General features: G+C 57.5%; 1 protein-coding gene across 4 annotated transcripts in view; it reads right to left on the bottom strand.

The window, feature by feature from the left end:
- ADARB1 (adenosine deaminase RNA specific B1) overlaps positions 1 to 27,623 on the bottom strand; it is a 137,003-nt gene that overhangs the window by 57,591 nt on the left and 51,789 nt on the right. For 3 of the 4 annotated variants that reach the window (XM_072807210.1, XM_072807209.1, XM_072807212.1), the window contains exon 2: positions 25,913 to 26,052. The exons of the other annotated variant lie outside the window; for it this stretch is intronic. The gene's annotated coding sequence lies outside the window, so the exon portion shown is untranslated. The remainder of the gene's footprint in view (positions 1 to 25,912; positions 26,053 to 27,623) is intronic. 4 annotated transcript variants of the gene reach the window in all.

Raw genomic sequence — 27,623 nt, 5'->3', positions numbered from 1 at the left:
CAACAGGTGGCCCTGGGCTCTTCCTCCAGCGCCTTCTCCAAAGCCCTGCATCTGCTCGCCTCCGCTCAGACAAGCTGGGCAAGCTCCCAGCAGGTTAGGAGGTGTCGCCTCCGGCTCCTGCCCCATCCCAGGGTCTTTACTGGCTGCCACAGCTGCTTTCCCCAAAGTAAGCCGTACTGTGCTCTGACAACCATGAACACCCAGGACCCCCACCCGACCCACTAGGCGGGAGCTCCACATGCTGGCTGCGTTCAGGTTCCATCCTCTTCAGAGTTTGCTGCTCTAATGAGGGCCATGTGTTGATCTTTCCCAGAAGGAAAGACACAGGGTTTTATCAATTTTTCCTAATTTATAATTTTTACTGAAATGTGCCAACTAGATGTCAACTCGTCCAAAAAACAGACGAGCTACTGTTAACAATCCAGACCTTATTAGAGAACACAAAGCCCCAAGCCCTGAGCCAGGCCAGATTCAGTGCAGAGGCACGGGGAGGCAGCCGCCGAGGTGGACCCCCCCACCCCCGGGCGCCCTACACAGGAACCCGGCCAGCAGGCCCAAACCAGACGGGAGGCCCGGACTCAGCCATGGCAAAGAGCAGAGTCCCAACTTTCCAACACATTTCTATTTACTCGCTTTTATTCACCGATCAATACGGGTATCTAGGATTTTCCTGACGTGGCCAGGAGAGTACCCCGAGCACAGAGGACCTGCAGGGGCGCCCGGGCCCGTGACGGCTGGAGCTGGGGTGCTGCGGGCACGGAAGGCCCTGGGCCGGTGCTGTGGCTGCCTGCCCAACGAGGCCGGCACCTCCCGCGGAGCCAGCCCCAGCCACCCCCCCCCCCCCCCGTCCTCCTGAGCGCTCCCCTCCGGCTGGACACCCGCCTTTCCCACCAGGCCTCAGAGCTAATCCTCCGTGCTTGCGACGCTCAGTAGGGCAGCGGCTCCGCGAGGCTGCGTGCTGCGGAAGACGGGGCGTCCCCTCTGGAGTGTCCCCAGCTAACTAATACACCGTGACTGCCGCCCGCACGTCCGTTCGCAGCGTTCTCTCAAATGCATCTAAACTTGGAAAGCCCTAGCTTACCTCTCGGGTCCTAAGTGGGGAACAGCTGCAAACGGAGCAGCTGTAATTGGTTACTACCGACGTGAGAGGTGATCTGGGTACACTTCAAGGTGAAGAAATGCCTCGCCAGTGGCCGTGGCCGTCGCTCCCTCTTACGTGGGTTCTAAATGCCTTGCTGAGGTCACAGCCCGGCAGAGCCCACCTCGCGTGGCCACCGGGGGCGAGCCTACAGCTGCGCGGCTCAGGCACGGCTCCCGGGGCTGCGCGTGTCGGGTCAGTGACGCTCAGCGCCGCAGCGGGGGCCCGCGTGCAGAGACCCCTGAGCACCGGCCACCGTCGTCAGCGCGGCGGCAGCGGGCGGCACAAGCAGGTCCGGCGCGGCGAGGACTGCTCGCTCGTGCTTCCCCACGTCCCGCCGCCTGAGGCCGCTTTTGGGGACTCGCATCTCCAGGCTCGCTGGACACAACACGGGGCAGACAGCAGCTGAAACGCCGGGCAGCGGCAGCGGCAGGCAAAGGCAGGGCGTTAGCTCTGTCCACGCCGTCCATCCCGCGGCAGATGCGGGAGACCGCGGTCACGGATACTCTCTGGGGATCAAAGTAATCCTTCAAGAGACACATTTTCAAAGTCATGTCTCAACTTAACCCCTGACCTTCCAGGTGCGCTCTCTGAACCCTGCGCCCGATACCACGGTGACCACAACACCAGGGGCACGGGCGCAGTCGGGCAGCCAAGACCCGACCTCACCTACGATAGAAGCTCATGATACTATGAGTCAGAGTCAGAGTCCTATCCGGAAGAGCTTCCGCAAGCCAGAGTTCCAGACGCGCGAACTTGAGGTCTCCCCGTTCTGATCCAAGTCACCAGGCTGGGCGCCGGGGCGGCCGCACAGAAGAGCCGCTGTGACGTCCACGGCTCGCGGTCAGCAGCCCCGCACCTCCCGGGGCGATCACGGGGGACGGAGGAAGCCAGTGGGCACAGCGTCGGACCCGCAGACACAAAGGCAACTTGCTCTGTGGCTCCAGCAGCTGGAGCCCCAGTCCCCACGCAGCCCCTGCTCCGGGCCCCGCAGACCGCGGACCACCGGTGGCCCCAGCGGGAGAGCCCCGCTAGGGAAAGCACGGGCTCCCGCCGAGGCCCCCGATACACGGCCCAGCCTGTCCCTGCGCATCCAGGGGTGCCAGGGTCTCCCGGGGCAGAAGGCAGCACCTTCTGGATGCCCCTGCCCGGGGCGCTCGGTGGCCTCCCTGTGCCCGTCTACCTGAGGCAAAGAACCATGGTCCTCGGGCAACCTCTCAACACCTGCTGCGGTCCATACCGCACAGACAAATACCTAATTTTAAAAATGGCACATAAACAGGAAGAAAACTTATGAAAGAATAAATGGAAATGGGCTTTGATACGCTTTCTGGTTTCGCCTCATCCATTACTAAGTACGGAGAGACGTCGGTTGTCCAAGTGTCAGAGAGCATGAAAGTCACGGGTGGGCTGAGCTACGGGGAGGGGGCTCTGTAGACACGTGGCGGCCTCCGTGAAGGCCGAGGCCCTGCTCCCCAGGGGCACCTGGCCTGGCTGGCCTTCTCCACGTTGGGTCCAGAGAGTAAAACCATCCCGGGACTCAGTGGGGACAGGGAGGGAGCGAGCTGGGGGCTGTAGGAAGTGCTTCCGTAAGGGTCCTGAGCTGGGAGCGCTGGAGCAGGGGCGGGGGGGGGGGGGGGGCGGGGGGCGCTTCCAGAGTGAGCTCGCCCCCCAGGAGGGACTGGGAGGGCCCAAGGTACAAGTCGGCATCACTGGGTTCCCCCCACCCCCGACACAGAGGCGTAACCGCCACTAACCTTCGAGGTCTGAGTCCAGTCCTAACGACTGGACGAAACTATGAAGACGGCTTATGTTCAGAGGTTTACGAGAATTACCACCTTTGCTTTTTCATAAAATTTATTCTGCATCTGTATTTCCTAATTCTTACAATAGACATCGCTTCCACGAGGAGAAAAATGGAATTTTTATTCTACGCCGCTGTCCTACACACACACACACACACACACACACACACACACACACGCCTTGCTCTACAGACTCTGAAAACGGGCTGGGAAGTAGCAGACCCCATTCTGAAGCTGCGGGCTCCGTCTCTGCAGCCCCACCTGCTGTCGCCGGCGACAGAACTGCACCCTTCCCGCTGCTGTTCCGGCGAGTATCAGACGCCCTGCAGACCTCCGCATAAGGTCAGAGCTCATCGAGACCGTGCAAGTAGCCAAACCACGGGCAGAAGGAAATCCTGCCAGGCAGAGGACAAGCCGACGCGACGTGGGGCCGCCGCTGTGGGTGCCTGGGGGCGCAGCGGGGAGGCCCCCCGGGAGCCTCCATAAAAGCCCGTCACGGATACAGGGAACCCAAGGGCCCTCAACCCCGAGACACTGTTGTGAGTCTGAGGCATTTATTCCCTTCAATCCCCATCACGACACGTAGTATTCCAAACATGTCTATTTTATACAGAAACAAGTTTGCCCAAGATTAAAATTCTGTGGTTTATGAGCGCCGCCACCCCCCCCCCCCCCGCCCCGCGAACCCTTCAGATGGTCCCTGGCTCCCTCCTCCATCGTCCTCGCCCGCCTCAGATGCGGCTCCGGAGGACAAGCAGGAGCCCCCGGGACGGAGCCAGTGGCCGGGAGAACAACGATGCCCCCAGAAGAAGACTCGAGGTACACGAGAGGCCCCGCGCTGGGCAGGGCAGGGCGCGTCACCCCGGCCAGGCCAGCTTCGCCGGCTCGCGGCTCACCGGCCACCGCGGCGGGCCGAGCCCCGTGGAGCGGCGGGCAGGGACAGAGGTTCCTCTCCCAGGGGACGTGCTCCACGCTCCCAGGCCTGGCCACACAACGTGCTTCCCTGTATTCTCGCCCACCTTCAGGACCAGGATGGGCAGCACTTCCCAGGATGACTCCAGAACCTTCCATCAAAGAATGGAAGAAGCCTGAGTCCTTGAGTCCCCTCCAGGGCCAGCTGTGTGCGAGCGCTGGGCTGGCTGGTCACATGGTCTGCGCCCCGGCCCTGCCCCTCACCTGTGTGCTCAGGTGCACAGACCTCCAGGCTCTCCCCCCTCGGCTGCCTCTCCTGCTCCTCGGCAGGGCATGCCTGAGCAACAGCAACCCTACAAATGCACACACGCTGCTGAAGCCTGATTCCAGAACAACAAAGTGGCATTACCAGCTCAGAACAAACCACAGTAGAAGAGCCACCTTCACGAAGCACTGTTTTCACACTCCTACTTTGTCCTTCACAGTGGACACGCGGTAACGATGCCTTTGCAATACTGCCTCTGTTTGCTCTATTTACCACAGCCTAACCGAAATCCCGTTTGCTTGAAAAATACACCTTATTTTCTGGAATCCAAGGAAAAGAAGACAATAGGGTGAACTGTATTTGCAATATGAATAGTAACGACGACACTAATATCCTAGGCACTGCTGAGATCTGATCCGATCTCCGTAGTATTTTGAAAATAACCTCACAAATCTTACCCTGTAAAGCAGGTTTGCTTTACAAGTTCAGCTGTCAACCCAGAGTGGCTCTATCTCTGAAGCGTCTTCTCTAGCTGAAGGACGTCCTTCTAGGTGAGTGGGGTCCCCACTTGTGCTATGAAACCCCTCAGTATGAATGCCATGAAATGCACCCATACATCTGTCACAACAGCTTCTAGAAAACCTGGGCCTTCTTTCCATTACGTTTGCTGTTCGTTGGTGGGGGACAGGGTTCAGCAACTGTCCTTACTTGTGCCCTTCTCCTGGTAGACATGGTGACTTCCATTTCTGCCAGAGTTTGGGGAAGACCCATCTCTTCCTCCCTGATACACACATCAGAGCAGCAATGCATCATACAAATCCACCCTCATCATCCACCAGATGGTACTTCAAGTGCCCCATTCCACAGCAAGTTCCAAGCCTAAAAGCCGGGGCTGTCCTTCTGCCACTGCCATCCAAGCACCTATACCTGCCCTGTGTGTGCCCAAATCCCTGGTGCCAGCACACAAAAGACTCTAATGAGTAACGGTTGGATGGACAGATGGGTGGGTGGATGGACAGAAAGAAGGCTGGATGGCTAAACAGATGAGAGAAATGGTTAAGTAAATGAGTAGATGAACGGATGGACAAATAGATGGGTTGATGCATGGCTGATGGATGGGTATAGATGGATGATGGATGGATAGATGGATGATGGACAGAAAGATGGGTGGAAAGATAGATGGATGACAGATGGATAGATGATGAATGAATGGGTAGATGAATGGATGGGCGGATGGATGACAGATGGGTAGATGATGAGTGGATGGATAGATGAACAGACGGGTAGACAGATGATGGATGGGTAGACAGGTGAATGGGTAGATGGCTGGGTGGGCAGATAGATGAATAGATCAGAAGATGGACGGATGATGATGAGTAGATAAAGGAATGGGTAGGTTTATAAGTAGATGAGTTGATGGATGGGTAGATGGATGAATGGATGGGTGGATGATTGAATAGTTGGGAGGATGGGTGGATGGATGAGCAGATGGGTAGGTGGATGGATGATAGACGGATGAATGAGTGTATGAGCAGAATTGTGGATGGGTGGATAGGTGGATGGATAAGTAGATGGGCAGATGGATAGATGATGGATGGGTAGATAAATGATGAGTAGATGGGTAGATGGATACGTAGATGGGTTGATGGATGGATGAATGGGTAGATGGACAGATGAATAGATGAGCAGATGGGTAGATGGAGGAATAAATGCCATCCCACCCCATATCTCAGGCGGTCATAGCGCTTTGCACCTCACAAAGAGTGCCCAGGGAACACAACTCATTTGTTACGGGGGCTCAAGTGCTGCATCTTCTGACGCTCTCAGCTTTCTCAAGATGCTGGCCCCAAAATGCAGCCTACTCGAGAATGGTTTTCCTACTGAAGAAAAAGATTCTAGAATGCACGAAGACGACATTTTGATGAGCATCCCCACACAGTGGGACTAATACAAACTGTTTTGAATTACAGCAAGGTCCCCCAAAGCCAACAATGATTCTTGTACTTTACAATATTTCCCCCCACTTAAATATTTAGTGATAAGGGGCTACGGAAAAAAAAAATTATGGCAATCCTAAATTTAGGGTTTTTAATAAAAATATCTTACAGTTTTTGCCTTTGCCTTAGTCTTACTTGTCCACTACAGGCCGTCCTGCTTTTTAATGCTGAACTAAGGGGACAGAGAGCCATGCTGCAGCCTGAGGCGAGGGCCTGTCACAGCCGCACCGAAGCCGCTCGGGTGGCTGGTGTTCCCTGGGATGCACACGGAGCTCGGTGCCCCTGACGTCTTCGGATCATGATGCCCTCGCTGCTCCCAGACACAGAGCTCTGCTGGACACACGCATCTTTGTAGACTCAGCAAGATGCTGTCATCATAAGATTGCTACCCCAAAGTCGGTTTCTTCTTCTTTTCTCTGCGAAGCCACACTGAAAACTGGCTCATCTCATTCCCTGAAGGGTTGATGGTCTCTGGCTACAGACTATCCCAGGAATGCTGAGGTGGTGACAACTGGGTCCTGGTCCTACCAGCGGGTGGGCAAGAAGGGGACGCCCAGGACGACGGGCTCCTTCACCAGAAGCATCTCTTCACCTAAGACACATTCTGTTTGGGGCACCCGGGGGGGCTCAGTGGTGGAGCGTCTGCCTTTGGCTCAGGTTGTGATCCCAGGGTCCCGGGATCGAGTCCCACATCGGGCTCCCCGCAGGGAGCCTGCTTCTCCCTCTGCCTGCGTCTCTGCCTCTCTCTGTGTGTCTCATGAATAAATAAATAAAATCTCTTTTTTTTTAAAAGCCATACTCTGTTAGTGAACTCACAGCATAGGAAGATGACACGCTCTCAACACCCTTTATAGCCACAATTCACCCCAAAGCCAAGAGCTGGTGATTTTTACAGTCACAGGCAATTTTTAAGTCTGGTGCTAAGAAAAAAATACAGATTTTTAATATTTTAAAACATCTTTAAAGGGCAACCCGGGTGGCTCAGCGATTTGGCGCCTGCCTTTGGCCCAGGGTCTGACCCTGGAGACCCGGGATCGAGTCCCACATCGGGCTCCCTGCATGGAGCCTGCTTCTCCCTCTGCCTGTGTCTCTCTCTCTCAAGAATAAATAAAATCTTTAAGAATACATATTTTAAAACACCAAGTTGAACCAGAGACTGAAATCAGCCGGTGTTGTATGCAAGGACGCTGTCGTCCGTGTTTTTAAAAGCAAACTATCTTAACATCGGCTGCCATAGCCTCGCTTTCTACAGACTGAATAGTTTTAAGGGCAGAGAAGTTGTCAGTGGAGAGTGGCAGCAAAGGAGGAGCCATCAGAGAGCATCCGTCTCAGGAGGAAAGAGCTTTCAACACCCGGAGCTACAAACTTCTAAGGCTTCATAAATATCTTCCTAAAAATGGACTTGGCGCGCTGAAGCTCAAGGGCCCCCTACCCGCGGGCGCCAGAGGGCCTGTGTGGCCCGGGGCCGTGCAGGAGGCCGCCGCGCCCTGTGGGGAAGAGGGGCAGCGCGGGGCCGGGGTCACGGGGCCCCCGACGTGCGGCTCGGCTGTCCGCAGCCCGGGGTAAAAGCCCACCCAGTTACCTCTCCTGTCGCAGCGTTTCTTGCGCCTCCTTTTGCAGCGACGGCCCGCGCTGCTGAAGAGGGTCCCCGCGGGCCAAGCCCCGGCGCGCGAGGCCATGCGGCCGGCGAGGCCACCTCCGCCACCTCCGCCACGCCGAGCGTCCCCTCCCCGCGGGCTCGGGAGCGGCGCCTCCTCTGTCCCAGGCTCTGTCAGCCGCAGAGTTAGGGCCTCAGAGCACACCAGCCAGCAGTGACGTGTGACAGTTAACCCTTCGAGCACTCCGGGCTCGCACCGCGGGCTCGGGCCCGGACGGCGGGGCTCCGTGCGGCCGGACTCCACAGCAACACCAGGCGCCGCCCTGAAAGGCTTCTGTCACCTTTAAGACGCACAGAGTTCCCGAAACAATGGGGACAAGTATCAGGAAAAGGGCAGCTGACAAAGCTGCAGAAAGCCCCGGCTGCCCCCAGCACACGGCAGGGCAGGCCCCCCGCGACACGCGCACCCCCGGCCCCTGCAGGGCCGCGGCCCCTCGGGCACCGCCTTGTCCCCTGGGCCGGGCGACGGCGTCTGGGACCCACACTTCGGGCCGGCACAGCACGACCCGCAGCCCTCGACGTCCTCCCGTCGGGCGGGCGCGCTGACCAGGCCCCCGGGGGACACCACCCCAGAGGGCGGCTCTGCGTCCTTGGAACAAGGGGCCACTGCAGCCAAGAGCCCTGCGGCCCCAGGGCTGTCCCCGGAGGAGTCGGGACGGGGGGAATGACGTCACTGGGGGCACTCGGGTGAAAGAAAAGACAAACTCATGAACTCACCCAACTCTGGATGCGAAGCAGGCGTGTCCTGCAGAACAAAGTCCCTTTCCAGCAGTGCCCAGCTCCTGTCTTCCTCTGTGTCACTCACAGGCACGCAGGGCCGTGCGTGGCGCCCGAGGAGCTTCCGCACACAGCAGCCCCTCTCGCTCCCACGCTCGGGTGCACGCCCAGACACACTCGGTGGAGCTCGCGATCCACGCCGGCAACCAGGCGGATGCGGACGCCACAACCACCACAAGGTCCATCCTTTATGAAACTGTTAAACTTGCAAGGTATTGAACTTAAAATTCAGCTTTCTTTAAATAACGTAGACTTAAGCGTTTGATAATAACTGTAATTTATATTATGTAACTTTTTTTTTTTAAGATTTTTTTTATTTATTTGAGAGAGAGACAGAGCACGAACATGAGCAGGGGGCAGAGGCAGAGGGAGCCCAGGCTCCCCCCTGAGCAGGGAGCCCGACATGGGGCTCAGTCCCAGGACCCTGAGATCATGACCCGAGCCGAAGGCAGATGCTTCACCGACTGAGCCACCCAGGGGCCCCAGAACTTACTCTTAATGGATAATTTTGAAAATATATTTTCTGAAAACATGAAAAAAAATTACAGCATTTTGCTTTGTTATTTTGTAAAATTCTCACTTTGACAGAAATATATTCAAATTTTATATATTTTAAACGTAATTACGCATCTTATTTTTAATCCTTTGGATCAAGGATCAGATTTAGACTTTGTGCTTACAAACCCATGGAGGTGGTCGTGGCCTTGGGGTTCGGGGCCAGGAGAGAAGCTTCCGGCAAAGGCTTTCCCCCACGTCTGGGGCAGATTCCTCTGGGAAGCAGAGAACACCTTCCTACAGTCGTCTGGGCTTGTGAGCCGGGTTTGGGGCTGGCGGTGGGGGATTATTTGGACAGTGACACTCCACGGTTCCAGGCCAGCCCTGCAGACCACCCCGTGAAGCCTCCAGGCAGCCAGCACTGGTGGCACAGAACCCACGGCCTGTCCCCAGGGAGGAAGGGGAAGGTGCTGCAGCAGGGTGCAGCCCCCGAAGCAGGCTCCTAGGAGATGCAGGAAGGAACCTGGGAGCAGGACAAAGAGGGGGCGGCCTGAAATCTGGGGGGGGAGCAGCCTGGGGCCCCAGGACATCAGGTCTGGGCGTTGTCCATGTTCCCATCCAGGTGGTTCCCATGGAGAGTGCACAGGACCTATGCACGGGCCGGGGGAGCTCCTGTGGCTGTGTGGCCCCCAGGCTGGAGACGCCCCTCTTCTACGGCTGCTGTGCATTTATGATGCCCACAAAGGCCTGGCTTCAATTGTCCAAGATACCCTATTTTGGTAAAAGCAGCGCTTGGACGACATCAAACCACTTCCCCGCCTCCAGCCAGACATCGCACGCTTCACGACTTAATGGGACAAGCTGCCTTGGGTAGAGCCCTTGGCAGCACCATGCACCTGTGCCCGCGCTCCCGCTGGCTGCCTCTGCGACCTGGGAGCTTGGAGCCCAGTATAGGCCCCGCAGAGGGATTCCAAAGCAACCCCCGGAAGGAGAGCCAGGAAACTACAGAGGAAGCCATGAAGGAAAACGCAAACGTTCTTGGACTGTTTTAAATAAGAAACAAGAACGTTTCTCTGGACTCCTTTTATAATATAAGTTACTTGCTGTATTTAAAATCTAGGGATTTCCGCGGGTTTCTTTATTAATCATTCCCTCGCCACGCATCGAAACAAGTTAGGTGCCTAACCCTGAAAACGGCCACGCGCCGTGATTAACTGGGCTGCAGACACTGAGGATGAGCCAGAAACCCAGCGCGCGTGAACTGACGGTCTGAGCGTCACAGCCTCCCCCCCCCGCCACCCCGCCCCGGGGACCCTGCGGCACTGGCGCAAGTACCGGCCACGGGGACTGGCTCCAGGGGTCTCCTAGCGGGGCCTGAGCCAAGGAAGCAACGGTTTGAGAGGAGAGCCAGAACTTCTGGCTGATCCAGAAGAAAGAGAACTTCTCTGTCTGATCCAGGAGAAAGAGCTTAATGCAGTCAGGATCCTGAGCACTCCAGATCCAATCAAACACAGATTTTTTTTTAATTTTTATTTATTCATGATAGTCACACACACAGAGAGAGAGAGAGGCAGAGACATAGGCAGAGGGAGAGGCAGGCTCCATGCACCGGGAGCCCGACGTGGGATTCGATCTCGGGTCTCCGGGATCGTGCCCTGGGCCAAAGGCAGGTGCCAAACTGCTGCACCACCCAGGGATCCCTTTTTTTTTTTTTTTAAAGGTAAATGATAAAAAGCTGTCTGGACGCTAGACTCCATATGATGAGACCTTCTGGAGAAATAATGCTCAAAGAAGTCAGGTAAAAACAAGGAGCATCTCCCCAGCTGCTATTAGAGACACTCACGTCTGTAATGTGTTCTCTTTCTGTGGGTTTTCGCTTGGGTCTGGTCTCTGCAGGAAGCTGAGCCCAGTGGTGACCCCTCGGGAAGAGGGGCCAGCTCCACTCTGGTCCCGCCCGGGCCCGTGCACCCACACAGCCCCGGCGAGGCCACCTCCAGGCCAGAAGAAACCTGGGCTTCCTCTCCACACCTCTGAGATGAGAAAATATGGTTTCTCCATCTCCATCCTACCTCTGACCTAAAGGAGACAAAATGTTTCACATCACACACACCACAATTTATAAAAAGTATATTCAGAGGATCCCCGGGGGGCTCCATGGTTGAGCCCCTCCCTTCGTCCCAGGGCCTGATCCTGGAGACCCGGGATCCGGTCCCACGTCGGGCTCCCTGCATGGAGCCTGCTTCTCCCCCTGCCTGTGTCTCTGCCTCTCTCTGTGTCTCTTATGAATAAATAAAATCTTTAAAAAAAAAAGTGTATTCATAAAAAGAAAAATTTGCAAAGTGAATAACTTGCATATATTTTAAATTCCTACAGAACGAATCAGATAAACCTGAAACCATAAGGCGGGGAAGCCGGGGGCCGGTGACAAAGGCTGTGTGGACTGATCCAAAGGCTCCCGGCTGGCGCACGGGGCACGTACAGGCTCCATGACGTGACCAATAAAAATCTAGTCCGTGTGTAGCTTCTCGAGAATCTATCAAAGTGGAAGCACACCAAGACCACAATGCAAGAGACATGCTAGCATTAAAACTTAATTTGGAAATTACGGTTAATGTTGTGAAAGACGCCGTGGTTTGTGCGGAGAGCCTCCGCTGCTGCCGTCCTGGTCTGTGCGTCCTGGTGTCCGACGTCCTGGGTTGGCTGCGCCGCGTCCCCAGTGGAGGCCGTTGTTCTGATGCTTTCTTAGATGCTGTATTTGCCTACTTGGCTTACAGGCATCGCAGGGAAAATCATCATATCTGTATCTCCCTTACGGCCTCAGGGAGAGACGGCCCCTCCCCAGGGCCGGCCAGTTTTTAAAGACAGCGGAGGGCTCGGCCAGGAGTGTGTCCCTCTTGTGCAAAGAGCCCACTCACTTGAAGCCAATGCTCCCTCTGCTCTAGATCATTCCAGGGCCAGGTACCAGGCAACCAGAAACCACGCGTAGCCCAGAGCCTGCCACCGTCACTCCAACGGCCGATCCTAGGCTGTGGAACCCGTAAGAGAGGCTCTGGCCTGCCTAGGCCTTCCCATCGCTCCTTCCTGCCCCCAGACCGAGACTGGTGCTCCCGGTGCGGCCCCCCCCCCCCCCCCCGCCTCTAAATGTGCGTAATCAAGGCGCTGGTCTCCCTCCCCATGACGTCACAGACAGCAATCCCAGGGGACAGGTGGGACAGCAGTACCGTTCTCAAGACTGGCCTGGTTGGACGATGCCAAGTCGCTTCGTTCCCTTTGACCCAGGGGCCATGCGCAGGTATCACACAAAAGGCCAGTGCGCGGCCTGCGCGCCCTGACGACCTGCTGCTCTGTGCTCGCACAGGAGGCTGATGAAGCGGCGGCTCTGCACCCTCCCCCTCACCTCGCACCCTGATCGTCGTTCCCTCATCACGGGACACAACGCAGCACACAGCAGATCCTCCTGGCGCAACAAGCGCCACACCTTCTGCCTTCTGGGAAGCCGGAGAAGCTTCGACCCTGACGGGGCACATGGTGCCCCGGACGCAGTGGGCCTGCGCCGCGGCCCAGGGCCGAGCCCCCTCGTGATGCTCCCGGGGTCCAGCGGAGGCCCCAGCTCTGTGCTGTCTCATTTGTTTCTTCCTCCTTCCCAATTCTTCTTACCTTTAGAATTATTTAAGAGAAGCATAAAAATAGAAAGCCTGGTTCGTGAGAATCAAGCAGCTCACGGCAGACCGGCAGTGATTGAGTGCACCGACACGGTCTCTGCAATGATTAAACCGACAGTTTATTAGGAAATACTTCGAAGATCTCTTCTCCAACTTTAAAAGTCCATCCATTTCTGACTTCAGCTGCCACATCTCTGCGAGTTAATAGCTGCGGAATTCTAGGAGAATGTCATAAATAGCCGTACACCATTTAGCATCTGACATTCCTGGTGCTTCATTAATTTTATTTTTATCTATGTCCTCAGAGTAAAGACTCTGAAATTTTATGTTCCTAGAATATTAATTAATGAAAAAAACCTCTTAAAAACTGTTTTTGTCTTACAAGAAAAACAAGGAGTTAATTCCATTAGAATCCTAAACTCTGTGAATTGAGTCTGTTATTAATTATGACATAGAATCGGCACATGCAAAACTGCAGCGCTACTTAATATTAAGGCGCCTCAGAATCATCTGTTAATAAGAAACACAGCAAATATTCGTTCGTTCATTCAACTAGTAGTGAACACCTGCTCAGTGAGGGCGAGGACTGAGCCAGGGGCTGGGCTGCAGGGGCTGGGCTGCAGGGGCTGGGCTACAACGGCTGGGCTGCAGGGGCTGGGATACAGAGGCTGGGCTGCAGGGGCTGGGCTGCAGGGGCTGAGATGCAGGGGCTGAGATGCAGGGGCTGGGCTGCAGGGGCTGGGATACAGAGGCTGGGCTGCAGGGGCTGGGCTGCAGGGGCTGAGATGCAGGGGCTGAGATGCAGGGGCTGGGCTGCAGAGGCTGAGATGCAGGGGCTGGGCTGCAGGGGCTGGGATACAGAGGCTGGGCTGCAGGGGCTGGGCTGCAGGGGCTGGGCTGCAAGGGCTGAGATGCAGGGGCTGAGATGCAGGGGCTGGGCTGCAGGGGCTGAGATGCAGGGGCTGAGACATAGGGGCTGGGCTGCAGGTGCTGAGACGCAGGTGCTGGGCTGCAGGGGCTGGGCTGCAGGTGCTGAGATGCAGGGGCTGGGCTGTAAGGGCTGGGCTGCAGGTGCTGAGATGCAGGTACTGGGCTGCAGGGGCTGGGCTGCAGAGGCTGGGATACAGAGGCTGGGCTGCAGGTGCTGAGATCCAAGGGCTGGGCTGCAGGTGCTGAGATGCAGGTGCTGGGCTGCAGGGGCTGGGCTGCAGGTGCTGAGATGCAAGGGCTGGGCTGCAGGGGCTGAGATGCAGGCGCTGGGCTGCAGGGGCTGGGCTGCAGGGGCTGAGATGCAGGCGCTGGGCTGCAGGGGCTGGGCTGCAGGGGCTGGGCTGCAGCAGTGATCACAGCACAAGAGCATCTGCCCTCACTGAGCTTCTGTTGCAGGGAGGCCAAGATGGGTGACGGGAGCACCGTGAGCCATCAAATGGCCTCATATGTCCGAGCAGGGTGGGTTTGACCCGGAAGGTGCCTGAGGGCAGGAGGGCAGCGGCGGGCCTGCTTTCCCATCTGGAGAAGACGACAGTGAAGGCACCAAGGAGCCAGGACGAGGCACCAGGAGCAGAGCGGCCGGAGGGACACAGTCAACGACTCTGCGGCGGCCCCGGCATGGCCCGGGAACAGCCAGGAGGCCAGGCTGGCAGAGGCTTGACCAGGCGGTCCCCCTGCCCAGGAGTTCCAGCCTGGTCCTGGCCAGCGTGAGGGACAGATGTGGGGCGAGGGCTGACGCACGAAGCCCACTCAGGAAAGTGGAGCAGACGCCCAATGGCTCAGGGCAGGTGATGGCAGAGGCCGGAAACCACCACCCCGGACGCAGGCTGCAGCACAGGAGACAGGTGGCCGAAGGGGACAGAAGACACTGGGTGGCCATGGGCTGTGGCCTGGGAGCGTGGAGACCTGGGAAGACCATGGGGGGGGGGGTCAGGAGCCAGGGGCCTGGTTTGCCGTCTGCAGCCAGAGATGCCGCAGACCACCAGGAGGAGATGCTGGGCGGACCCAGGGTCCCAGGCTGACAGGGGTGTGGGTGGGTGAGACCCCAAGCCCTGAGAACAGATGGAGCCCAGGAGAAACCAGGACCGAGCCAGGACTGCTGCTCCTGGACGGGGAGGATGGGCAGGGGGCTGGCGAGGGAGCAGCCACTACGGCGGAGTGTGGAGCACGCGTTTACCGAGTGACCGTCACCTACACCGCACGTGGACTGGCTCACTTAGACGTCACCAAATGTCAGCAGGGGAGCCTCTGAATGTCTGCCTGAGGCAGCCTGCAAGAGCCACTCACTCTTTGCTCTACAGCGACCAAGGATGTGCCTCAGGTCTCTGTGAGTGGAGCTGTGCAGTGTCCAACCCATACAGCCGTACAGCACGGCCGTGATCAGAGCTCGGGGGTCACCAGCACGAAGCCCAAAGCAGGGCCCGCTGGTGGAAGGCCCACCCCACCGCCCAGCAAGTTCCCAACGTTGTGCTTCCTCCGAGTCCTCAGGACCACACAGAAGGCAGTGACGACACACGCCCCAGGCTCGTGGGGCTCAAGGGAGGACCGGGTGCGGGACACGTGCCCACCTGGGCTCCGCCTGCCGTCGTACCATCAGCACCGCCGCTCCGTACACGGAGCCTCCGGCCGCAGGGGCAGAGCAGCTCACCCGGGGTTACACGCCGGCAGCGCCCGCGCCCGGAGCCTGGGAATCGGGGCCGAGCTCTTCACTCCCCTACGAGCTGCCCAGTTGGAGCACACGCGACGGCTCGGCTTCATTTTCTTATATGTTCCGACTCCTTACAATCTTAAGTCAAAATAACATACACGCAGTTCTTTAACACGTCTCTATTTCCTACGTGAAAATGGGTTCAAACAGATGGAGATAAGAATAGTTTACGTCTACTTGCAAAACTCCTCCACTCAATTAAAATCGTAAATTCAATTAAGCTTTTCCCGTTTTCTTCTAAGGTAACTGTACCAAGGAATTTTAAATTAAAATCAAAACCTACATTTCTCAAATAAATATAGCAGATGTTGGATTTGACAGGAAAAAAAAAGGCAAAAAAAAAAAAAAAAAAGGCACTTGAGTTGAAGGTCCTAAAATTAGCTCCAAAAACCTAAACAACCTAAAGCTAAGGAAGCAGCCACAGATGGCGGCCCACAGATGGCTCAGGTGGCCCAGAGATGATTCAGGTGGCCCAGGGATGATTCAGGTGGCCCAGAGGTGGCCCTGGTAGCCCAGAGATGGCTCAGGTGGCCCACAGATAGCCAAGGTGGCTCACAGATGGCTAAGGTGGCCTAGAAATGGCCCAGGTGGCCCAGAGATGATTCAGGTGGCCCAGGGATGATTCAGGTGGCCCAGAGGTGGCCCTGGTAGCCCAGAAATGGCTCAGGTGGCCCACAGATGGCTCAGGTGGCTCACAGATGGCCAAGGTGGCCCACAGATGGCTCAGGTGGCCCACAGATAGCCAAGGTGGCCTAGAGATGGCCCAGGTGGCCCAGGGATGATTCAGGTGGCCCACAGATGGCCCTGGTAGCCCAGAAATGGCTCAGGTAACCCACAGATGGCCAAGGTGGCCCAGAGATGATTCAGGTGGCCCAGAGATGGCCAAGGTGACCCACAGATTGCTCAGGTGGCCTACAGATGGCCAAGGTGGCCTACAGATGGCCCAGGTGGCTCAGAGATGATTCAGGTGGGCCCAGAGATGGCCCTGGTAGCCCAGAGGTGGCTCAGGTGGACCACAGATGGCTTAGGTGACCTATGGATGGCTCAAGTGGCCTACAGATGGCTCAGGTGGCCCACAGATGGCCAAGGTAGCCCAGAGATGGTTCAGGTGACCTATGGATGGCCAAGGTGGCCTACAGATGGCCCAGAGACAATTCAGGTGGCCCAGAGATGGCCCTGGTGGCCCAGGGATGATTCAGGTGGCCCAGAGATGGCCCTGGTAGCCCACAGATGGCTCAGGGGGGCCACATAGGGCCAAGGTGGCCTAGAGATGGCCCAGGTGGTCCAGAGATGATTCAGGTGGCCCACGAATGGCCCAGGTGGCCCACAGATGGCTCAGGTGGCCCACAGATGGCCAAGGTGGCCCACAGATGGCTCAGGTGACCTACGGATGGCCAAGGTGGCCTACAGATAGCCCAAGTGGTCCCGAGATGATTCAGGTGGCTGAGAGGTGGCCCTGGTAACCCGGGGGGGGCTCAGGTGGCCCCTGGATGAATGCTGGCAACAGGGAAGAACTGCAGTCCAGCAGGCTGGGCTATCAGGGAGAGCTCTGAACTCTCGCCACACTAAGAAAAGTCTGAAAGAGATACTATGATCAAGTCTGAGCATGAATTGGAAACCAACCCGGGGGATGCAACTGATAGCCACGGTTTAAGGAGGAATCTCTGTAAAGATGACTTTCTAAGCACCCTTTAAAAACAATGCTTACTATTACTGATTATTAAGAGACAAAATAAAACATGAACCTTTTGAAACATAAAGTAAAACTCATCGGTCCCTCAAAGAAGAGAAAGTGGCTTTACTCAATCAGGACCTGAAACCCCGTGGCTAACTTCACGTATTGATGAACGACTTAGGGCTGTCTGTGTGTGTGTGGATGAAAAGCAGCATAAACAGAAGCGCGGACAAGCAATGGACAACGTGGACAAAAACGCTGGACCTGATTGAAAACTCACGCAAGAGTCAACGGAGAAGAAAACAGCTCAAAGGGGCTTAGAGACGCGGCGCCTGGACCCGCGGAGCGCAGAGCCAGAGGCACGCGGTGTGCAGGCCCGAGGGCCGGAGCACGCAAACCAGGACGCACTCAACGTTACGACGGAGGAAAACGTCCCAGAAATAAAGATCCTCATCGGCCACCAGACAGCCCCCCCCATGCAAGGAGGAGGGGATGAAAAGCAGAGAAAACTCTCGTTCTTCTCAGCATCCTACTGAGGTTCATGAACAAAGGAATCTCAGGGAGTCCAGACCGGCACAATCTAATTATTGAGGAGACAAAGTCAGGCCGGAGGACGGCCGAGCAGTATTAGCGAGTTTTCTGGTTCCCACTGAGCTGCTGGTCAGCGGTCGCGGGCAGGGGGGGACGGTTCGCCCTTGCCCCGACCCCGCGTCTTCCCGGGATGACCTCCTGGTCCCGCTCCGTCCTCCGCGCGGCGCCGCAGCTCCTTCCCGCGGCTGCAGCGCAGGGGCCGCTCCGGGGTCAGGGGACAGAGCCCCGGCCCTCCCGGCCGTACCCGCCGGGTTCTACTTACCACCACACGCTCAGAACTTGACGGCACAGACTAATTTTTTTATTTAGTTTTTGCGTTTTATCTTAACTATTCTAAAATAGTAGAATCAAAAGACGATGTTATACGTAAACTATAGGAGCAGGATAACAACTGTCTAAATGCTGGGACACACGGAATTGCGCCCTCCGATTCCACGACACGGGCAAGCCCCCCGCGCGGGCTCAATTACTACTGTGCAGCTTATAAAGTGCCCGGTAACATGCAATTCACCAACCACGTCCCCCATGGAACCACGTCGGCGGTAAGCGCTCCACACCCCCAGCCCAGGGTCTGGGGACCAGCCTCCCGGGGTCCGGGTCAGCACGGCCGGGAGACCGCAGCTCCAGGGGCTCCAGGGGCAGGACGCGGTTCCCAAGATAACCAGCAGAGGAGCGTAGCTGCCGGGCCTATCCCCGCTGCCCAGCCCCGCGCCCTCCCCTCTGGCAGGGGTGCGACAAGAGTCAGACGATCGCGTCCTCGGTGTCCCTCGTGACGACAGCCAGACACATGACACGAGACTTCTGGAATGTCCTGGTGAAAGGGACAGACGGGCAGCACTGCCTGCCCCTTCCCACTTATTCCTGCCTTGAATACAGATGAGACGGCTGGAGCTGCCGCAACCACACTGCAACCATGAGGGAACGCTGAGGACCTCGCCCCCTGACGTGCTCGTGCTCTCAACCACCTGCAGCAAAAACCTACCTCTGCAATCCCTACTAGGACATAAATGAATCCCGGCTCAGCAGTTTAGGGCTGCCTTCGGCCCAGGGCCTGATCCTGTGGATCCAGGATCGAGTCCTGCATCGTGCTCCCTGCAGGGAGCCTGCTTCTCCCTCTGCCTGTGTCTCTGCCTTTCTCTGTCTCTCATGAATAAATAAATAAAATCTTTTTTTTTTTTAAAAAAAGGAAATAAATGAATCCCCACTAGTGTAAGACACTATAGGTCATGTGTTCTGCATCTTTCACCCAAAAGCACTCCTAAACACACTATAAGGCCAGGAAAGTGCGAAGTGAGCTCAAGTTGCCTGCCTCTGAACTGAAGGTCAACAGACGACATCTAAAATTTATAAACCAAAAAAAATAAAAAAATAAAAAAATAAAAAATAAATAAAATTTATAAACCAAGAATAAAATAAAATAAAATAAAATAAAATAAAATAAAAATAAAATAAAAAATAAAATAAAATAAATAAATAAATAAAAAATAAAATAAAATAAAAAAATAAAAAAATAAAATAAAATAAATAAAATAATAAAATAAATAAAAAATAAAATAAAATAAAAAAATTAAAAATAAATAAAATAAAATAAATAAAATAAAAAAATAAGTAAATAAATAAATAAAATAAAGTAAAATAAATAAAATAAAGTAAAATAAAATAAATAAAATAAAATAAAATATAATTAAAATTTATAAACCAGAAACCAGCAAGGTCATTATTTAGAGACTAAAGTACGGCGGGGCCTGCGGCCGTCTTCACCCCAACATCCACGCCCCCCTTCCCCCGTGGGCATAGCACCCGCGTGGCCAGCCAGCAAGCATGACATTCCCAGCCCTGGTGCGTCCCGTCGTGGTCATGTGACAGCAGTCGTGTGCACTGGGATGAACACGCGCAAACCCCTGGGGAGAAGGCACATGCGCACCCTGCCACAGTGTGGACAGCGCTCGGGCCCAGGCCCCCTCCACACCCCTCCCTCCCCCACACCGCCGGCTGCTGGACCCCGCGGCCCCCTGCCCACGTCGCCTGGAGAACAGCAGGAGACCTGTCAGGCCCGGGCTCCACCTGGACCGCCGGCCACCTCCCTCTTGCCCCCGCTTTCGTCACTGCAGCTGCAGAAGCCACTGTCCCACTAGGTTACAGAGGTTACAGCCCCCCCAGGCCCCCCGGAGCCGCTCTGCAGTGAGCGTGAGACCCCCACCCCTGCTCCTTGAGGCCCAGAGGGCACCCCCGTGCTCAGCCCCCGGATCCCAGGAGCAGGAGGGCGGCTCACGGCGCCCCAGTTTCTGTGCACAGCTGTGCTGGGGGCGCCCGGCACCTGCTAGAACCTCGCGGCGGGCCTGGCGAGGGGCCCAGGGCCCATCAGCTCCCCTCCCTCCTGGAGCGGCAGCCGCCCACACGCGTGCTGGTCTTTCCACCAGTCCCGCCCTGGGAAAAGCCTCCGTGGGCACAGAAGGAACGCGGAGGAGAGTACAGACGTCCCTGCCCCCACGGACACGCGGCCGCTGCGCTCCGTCACAGACGACCACGGGTTTCCCGTCACCCCCGAGCGCGGCCGCGAGAGGACTGCCAGCCACGTCCGAACAACCACAGAGATCCGTGGTTTCCCACCCAGCAACGTACAGGCCCCTGAACTCCCGTCGTACTTTTGTGGCTAATGATGTATTTTTTTATCCTTTTGGAAACGTAAAGCCACAGCACATAAAAACTGGGAACACAACCACTTCTTAGAAATATTTCAAACTTGATACTGTTTAAACTAAGTTTTACTCAGATTTTTTCCATTTTTTTTGGATGGAAAATAATCCCAAATCACTACTGTGCTGCTCCCGCCTCCCCCGGCCCCAGCAGGTGGCCTTGCCCACGCCCCAGGCCCACTGCTGCCCCACGGGGTCTGGAGACGAGAAGCCAGGCCCTCCTGGGTGTGCTGCCCCCTGGCCCCGGGCCCCTCCCCAGCACCGTCCACTCCCACCAGGCGTCAGCTGCTCAGGGACCGTCCATCCTGTCCCACCGTCACCCCCGGGGCCTCGGTCAGCACCTGCCATGAGAGTGGGCCCAGCGTGCAGCCCCGATCTGTGTCTGACGGGGCCGTGGGCTCCACAACCTGCAGTCCCAGGTGACAAACCCCGCAGCTCCGGGCCTCACTGCTGCAGACACAGACTCGCCCATCCGCACCGTCCTGCACCCTCCCTGAACCTGGCGCGTCTGCAGCTGCCGCTGGGACGCTGGGTGTGGGCTTCACGCACACCAGGAGGGGCCTGGGAGACCTGCTTGCACGCGGAGCAGAAGCCAGAGCCGGGCCAGCAGGAGGCCTGTGGAAGCCCCAGAGGCCCCGGCCCGCCCGCGGCTCTGCGTCTCCCACTCCTCCTCCAGCTGCAGGCGGCCTGGGTTCTGGGCCCTGCCCGCACCAGCTGCAGGATGGAAGGGGTGAGGCTTCCGTGCATGTGTCCCTCAACCCATCCTGCTCCCGCCAAGCGCCACTGTAGCCGGTGGCCTCGACTGTCCAGGCATCTTGGAGTGGAGCGCTCAGCTTTGCACCCCCAGCCCGCGTCACCCAGGACCCTCCCTGTGGAATGTGAGGGGATGCAGAGGACTGGGGACGTCCCCGAGGCCCCTGCTGCCCCCGTGCTGTCACCTGACCTAGCCGGCTCCCGTGTGTCTGACCAAGGGTGCAGGTAGACAGCGGGCCTGTGGGCTCAGGGCAGCCCCTCTGGTCTTGGCCCCCGACCCCACAGCCCCGTCCCACAGCCCCCTCCCCGTGGCCTCACTGTGAGCTGGGTTTCGCCAGCTTCTGTGTCCCCAGCCTTCTCCATCCTCAGGACACTTTTCCTAGTTGGTCCCGCTGTGCCGTTCCCCTACGTCACCACGTCCTGTAGGCCACCCGCACCCGTTCATGGTGCTGGGGTCCTGGTACCAGGCCCGCTGTCAGGAGGGCGCTCTGTGAGCTCGGAGCCGTACGCAGGGGGCCTCAAGTGCAGGGACAGCCCCTGGCCCAGGGAGGCACCGTCGGGGCGCAGCCGTCCAGGGGCCCAGACGAGGGGGCCCGGTCAGGCCCCACACGGCGAGCTCACCCCGGCCAGCAGGGCTGCAGCCCTCCCTGCAGAGCCGCACGGCGAGTGGTCCAGGCTCTGGCCCGTGCTGCTGCCGCTGCTTCCCTTACGGTCCTCACAGATGCAAAAGCCATTCCTGGAGTGGGACTCCGGCCTTGGGACCCCCGGCCACCTGCAGGGGGGCTCCACCCTGGCTTCCGGGGTGTGCAGCGGCCGAGGCGCCCGGGGCTCGGCTCTTTGGCTCATCGCCTGCACCCAGGAGGGCCCTGAGGAGATGCCACCCTATTCCTCACCTTCACGCGTCCATCACAGGGTGACGGCTCTGTCCTCTGGCAGGTGGTCCACGTTTGCTGGATGAATGTGCACCTTTCACGTGTTTATTAGCCACGTAAGCTGCGTCATCTTCTATGAGAAAACTATGCAAATGTTTTGCCCCTAATTCCACTGCACTGTCTTCCTTATTGACCTGTGAGAATTTTCGTGTGTTCTAGACTCTGGAAACTGAGCCAGGCCCCATCAGCCAGGCTCCTCCCTTAGGAGGCCCCCATCAGCTACAGGTGTAGCAAATTGTCTTCCCAGTGTGTGGAACTGGCTGTGGTGTCCACACCCTGTATAATCCCCTCCCCTTGATAGGTGGAGCTGTGACTATGATGGATACACCGTAATATAAACCAAAGGTTTACAAAGTTAAATCCCTACTCAGCTGACCCTGCATCGTGGGTGGGCCTGCCCTAAGCAGGTGAACCCTTAAGGGTCACAGGAAGTGACGGTGACACTCCCACGGCCAGGAAGGGGCCAACTGCATGTTGTGGACACGGCCACTGGTCCAGGAACACGGGGGGTCCCAGGGATTGGAGGCCCCAGCCCTGCGACCACCGGAGCTTGTGGGGGAGACCCCAGAGCTTGCAAGACACTGCGGCTAGTGAGCCACTATAGTTGCAGGTCCTGCTGATGGGTGTGCAGCAACAGACCGCTGACCCGCAGGTACGCTGACTACCGACGGCTCGAGGGTCAGAAGCCGGGGCCACAGCTCTGAGCGCACCCCCCGGACAGCCGTCCCGTCCCAGCAAGGCAGGGCACTGGCCCTGGGCTCACACGTGCACATAGGCACCTCCCCACGCGGGATGTGGCCGGCACTGTTTGCAGCGAGCGGCGGCACCCGGGGCTCGGGCGGCCCAGGACTCTGCCTTAGGGAAGGAGACGCCGTGTCAGTGGCATGCGGCCCTCGCGGCCCAGGAGCCAACACCTGCGCTGAGGCACGCTCCTCCCTCCCACCGTGTGGGTGGTGCCCACCCCTGCAGGGACCCGCTGTCCCTCCCCTGCCTAGAGCTGGACGGGACGGCCGCACAGGCCGACCAACACCTGCAGGGTCAGCTCCGAAGAGGCAGCTCATTCCCACAGACCTTCCAGGAAGTGGGTGTGTGTCCCGTCCCCCTGCACAGGGCAGGGCCTGCCCTTCCTTACCGGCCCCACCCCTGCCCACTGCACATCCAGCTCAGCATCCTGTTCCAGAGCAGGAGTGCCGGTGAGAGCAGCTGCATGCCCTGCCACTGCGGAGTGCGGGAAGAGCAGTCCGCCTCCTCTCAGCGGCTGCCCTGCATCTGCGAGCCCCCGAAACACAGCCGCAGACACACCATCCCCACCAGCTGGATGCCGGGGGACACACCATCCCCACCAGCTGGATGCCGAGGTACACACCATCCCCACCAGCTGGATGCCGGGGGACACACCATCCCCACCAGCTGGATGCCGGGGGACACACCATCCCCACCAGCTGGATGCCGGGGGACACACCATCCCCACCAGCTGGATGCCGGGGGACACACCGTCCCAGCGGCTGCTCTGTGCTGGGGTGCTTCTGGCCCCCTGCGGGCAGACGGCAGTCCGGCAAACAAGGAGCCTTCCTGCACTGGAGGGCTGACGCCCCGCGCGGGCGGCGGCTCATGATCACCCAGCCCAGACCCTCGCCGCATCGTTTCTCCATGTTTTTAACACACACCCGTAGCACCACGCGGATGCCGGGAGGGGAGGACCAGCTCCTTTCAGAAGTCTGCCCTGCGCTGTGAGCACCCGGGGAGATGCCCAGGTGCGCACCGCCCGCGGACTGGGGCCCAGGCATGTGCTGACTCACGATGCGCTAACGTCTCTGCCCGGCCCTCCTTCTTGAGGATATGGTGCGAATTAACAAGGTCGTGCCGCCTACGAGCGTCATCCAGAGCACGATGGAGGAGCTCACGAGTATCTGTTACAGAACAAATGTCTGCATGGGTCCAGTCCCCGGGCCCTCTGCAAGGGGAGCAGCAGGGCAGGTGCCCCAGGAGCACCCCAGGAGCACCCCGACGGCCCCAACTGCAGCAGACACAGGAGACTGCATCTCAGACATGTCCCTCTGGGAGGACGGGGACTGTAGCCACCCTGCTGGAACTAACGTGAAGTGACCACTGCAGGGCTGCCGGGTGCCCCGGGAAAGGGCCGCAGGGCGCGCCTACCGGTGAGGAGAGCTCCCCCCGCAGAGGCTCGGTTCAGCTGCAATGTTTCATGTTTGCCTCTCCTTTCCAACCACTCTGAAAAAGGAAAGTTGTAATACGTCGGACCGTCGCCACGATTCTTTGTGCGATAATTATACCTCTAGCAGTTGTCAAGTCAGTAAATGCAGACCTACTGGATTTTTTTTTTTTTTAAGATTTTCTTTATTTAATCATGAGAGACACACAGAGAGAGGCAGAGACACAGGCCGAGGGAGAAGCAGGCTCCATGCAGGGAGCCTGATGCAGGACTCGATCCCGGGACTCGGGGTCACGACCTGAGCTAAAGGCAGATGCTCAACTGCTGAGCCACCCAGGTGTCCCAAGAAATACGAAATTTCTACTCTGCAGCTAGAACTAAGGGACAGCCCATAGAAGGAGACCCCGTGGAGAGAGGACCCCGTGGAGGGAGAGGTAGCTCCCGGTGTTGCAGTATTTATAATTACCAGGCCTTTCATTCTGCTTTCTCGGCACGTGCTTTGGAGCCCTCCTCTGGGCCTCGTTATTGTTTGGACGCCTTTAAGGACAATTTATTTCTGCAAAGGATTATAAATAATTCACCTCCCCAATGCACGCATTACATAAAAATCCTTGCCATCTCACGTATATGGCACGATGAACGCGGCCGCTCGCTGCCATGGCATGAAAGGTGGTCACAGACGGCACGACTCCCAGCAGAGCTGAAGGACAGCGTTTCTCACAGCCTCAGGCAGCTGTGCGCTGCTCACTACCTCTCAATATCCCTCCACTAATCCTGCTCGCGAGAGCCGGCTGCAGGGAAGCCCACCCCACTGGCACAGCAAGGGGCCAGAGCCTTAACTCTGCCCTCTCCGGACGCTCCGGCTCCCCTGCTGCAGAGGGGGGTGCAAACCCTCCCTACCCCCTGGGAGCTAGTGTCCTTACGTCCCTGATTCCCTGATGGGTGCAGACACGGGGCCTTCCCAGGCAGCTGCGGGTGACAGCAAGCACCCCCACCGACGAGCCCTGCACCTGCACCCCCAGCAACGGTGAGCCCCACACCTGCACCCCCCAGCGACAGCAAGTACCCCCCAGCGACGGCGAGCCCTGCACCTGCTCCTGCCGGCCTCGCCCCAGACGCCGGGCACCTGTCCGCACCTACAGAACGAGCGAGCGCAGGCGCACCCGGCCGCCCCCTGCCAACCAGCTCCTCATCCTTCTTCCCCACAAGACTCCCGTGAGTGTTGAGAACTCTCCTTTCTGGAAGCAGTCACTCCGCAGGCCGTAATCTCCCATGGTGCTAACTTAACGGCGACTTTAAATTTGCCCCGCACCCCGACTTCTCTCAAGAGCAGATGCTGAATCACGTGACAGTCACCAAAAAATCAAGTACCAAACACGTTTTCTTGTAACCACCTCAAAGGCGGTAACAGAGTAAGCAGCTCTGCAGCGAGTGTAGCTGAGCACCGGCCGGGAGCCACGGCCGCTGGGGGGCAGCAGCACGCTGGCCGCGGCCCGGCTTGCAGGTGGCCTGGGCCCGCCACACCCGGAGAGAGGCAGCAGCGCGACCCAGCACGATCCAGCGCGGAAGTTACTCAATCAAACACACTCGAGAAGGCAAACGGCTTTAATTACTCCCTTTACAGCGAGCAGAGGGTACTTTCTAATCAGTCAGAGGTGAGCAGATTTTTGCAGGTGTTTACCTTACCTTAGATTAGGCTGGTGTCTGCGTGTGCTGGGACCCGGGCAGAGCTTCCCTGGGCGCAGGCCGGGCCGGGCGACCCCGAGCGCACGGGTGTCCCTCGGTCCCTTCGTCAGCCTGCCGTGCCCAGCGGGAGAGGCTTCACTCTGTGGAACAGAAAGATCGATCCCATTACTTTGCCTTTTCGACACGTCAGATGTGAATTCTAATAATAAATACCGTTAGTTAAAGATCCTCTTCCTAAATACAGGCTTAAGTCATTTTTAAAATACTTGGGCAGGGATCCCTGGGTGGCTCAGCAGTTCAGCCCCTGCTTCAGCCCAGGGCGTGATCCTGGAGACCCAGGATCGAGTCCCATGTCGGGCTCCCTGCATGGGGCCTGCTTCTCCCTCTGCCTGTGTCTCTGCCTCTCTCTTTCTCTCTGTGCCTCTCATGAATAAATAAAAATAAATAAATAAAATATTTTTAAAAAAATTAAAATAAAATAAAATAAAAATAAAATAAAATAAAATACTTGGGCAGCCCTGGGTGGCTCAGTGGTTTAGCGCCACCTTTGGCCCAGGGCCTGATCCTAGAGTCCCAGGATCGAGTCCCACATCGGGCTCCCTGCATGGAGCCTGCTTCTCCCTCTGCCTGGGTCTCTGCCTCTCTCCCTGTGTCTTATGAATAAATAAAATCTTTTTTAAAAAATAAAATAAAATACTCTTATGCTTCCCTAAAGCAGATACACACTAACGAGTCACACCCGCACCCCAACCCTCCCAAGAGGCAGGCATACCCGCACCCTCCGGCCCGGATCTCCGCTCCCCAGCTCCCCAGCAGGCTAGTGCAAACACAACAACCCGCCTGCTAGGGACGGAGGCCTCAGACGCACTCCCGTGTGGACCGATCACGGTCTGCATCACGCGTGTGGCCCGCCACTCTGGCTGCGTACAGACCTCACGAGTGCACGGATGCACGCCTCCCCGCCCTCCGGCCCAGCCCAGAAGCCCAGGCCACGCGTCCGTCTGCAGGCAGAGCGTGTGAAACATCTCCGTGCCACTTCCTCTCAGCAGAAAAACGTCAACTCACAACTCATTAAAGAGAGTATTTCAACATGCTTATGTACTGACAAAACCTAAATATGCCACGTTAACATTTTCCTTTACAAAAACAAACCGATATCCACCCGAGGGGAAAGTCTACGGTGGGGCTTCTCCAGCACAGAGCCGCCAGCCAGCATCCACGGGAAGAACGAGCGGGTCTCTGCGTGGGCGCCCGGAAGACCAGCAGGGAGTGTAGACAGGTGCTCGCTGAACAAGGGGGGGCCCCTAACCATGCAGACTCGGTGTGGTCACCACAGACCTCCTCGGGGCCCCGGGGGTTACAAGTGGCCAGTCTCAGCCCCTCCACATCTCTCAGCTGTGACTCGCCTCAATTCATCCGTACCGTGTGTCAGCAGGTGTGCGAGGACAGGTCTGAGGCACGGTCCCCGTGTTGTACGCTGCTGCCCCCAGCTCCAGTGGGAACTCACAACAACGACCTATTAGCCTGGGGTTACAGGTCACACGACTGTCCTCTCCAGCACGGAGGCTTCGAGGCTGAGCACACAGGTCCATGCACATGGCTGCTGACCCCATCAGCGCCCCTGCGGACCTACCTCCACACCCAGGCGAGGAGGATGAAGGAAACGGCCCCACCGTGTACCCCCCCAATCCTCAACGCCACCCCCACCTGG

Source organism: Canis lupus, chromosome 30, assembly GCF_048164855.1.
Source record: "Canis lupus baileyi chromosome 30, mCanLup2.hap1, whole genome shotgun sequence".
Classification (NCBI taxonomy): Eukaryota; Metazoa; Chordata; class Mammalia; order Carnivora; family Canidae; genus Canis; species Canis lupus.
The sequence above is the reverse complement of the archived record's forward strand: the minus strand, read 5'-3'. Positions and strand labels throughout refer to the sequence as shown.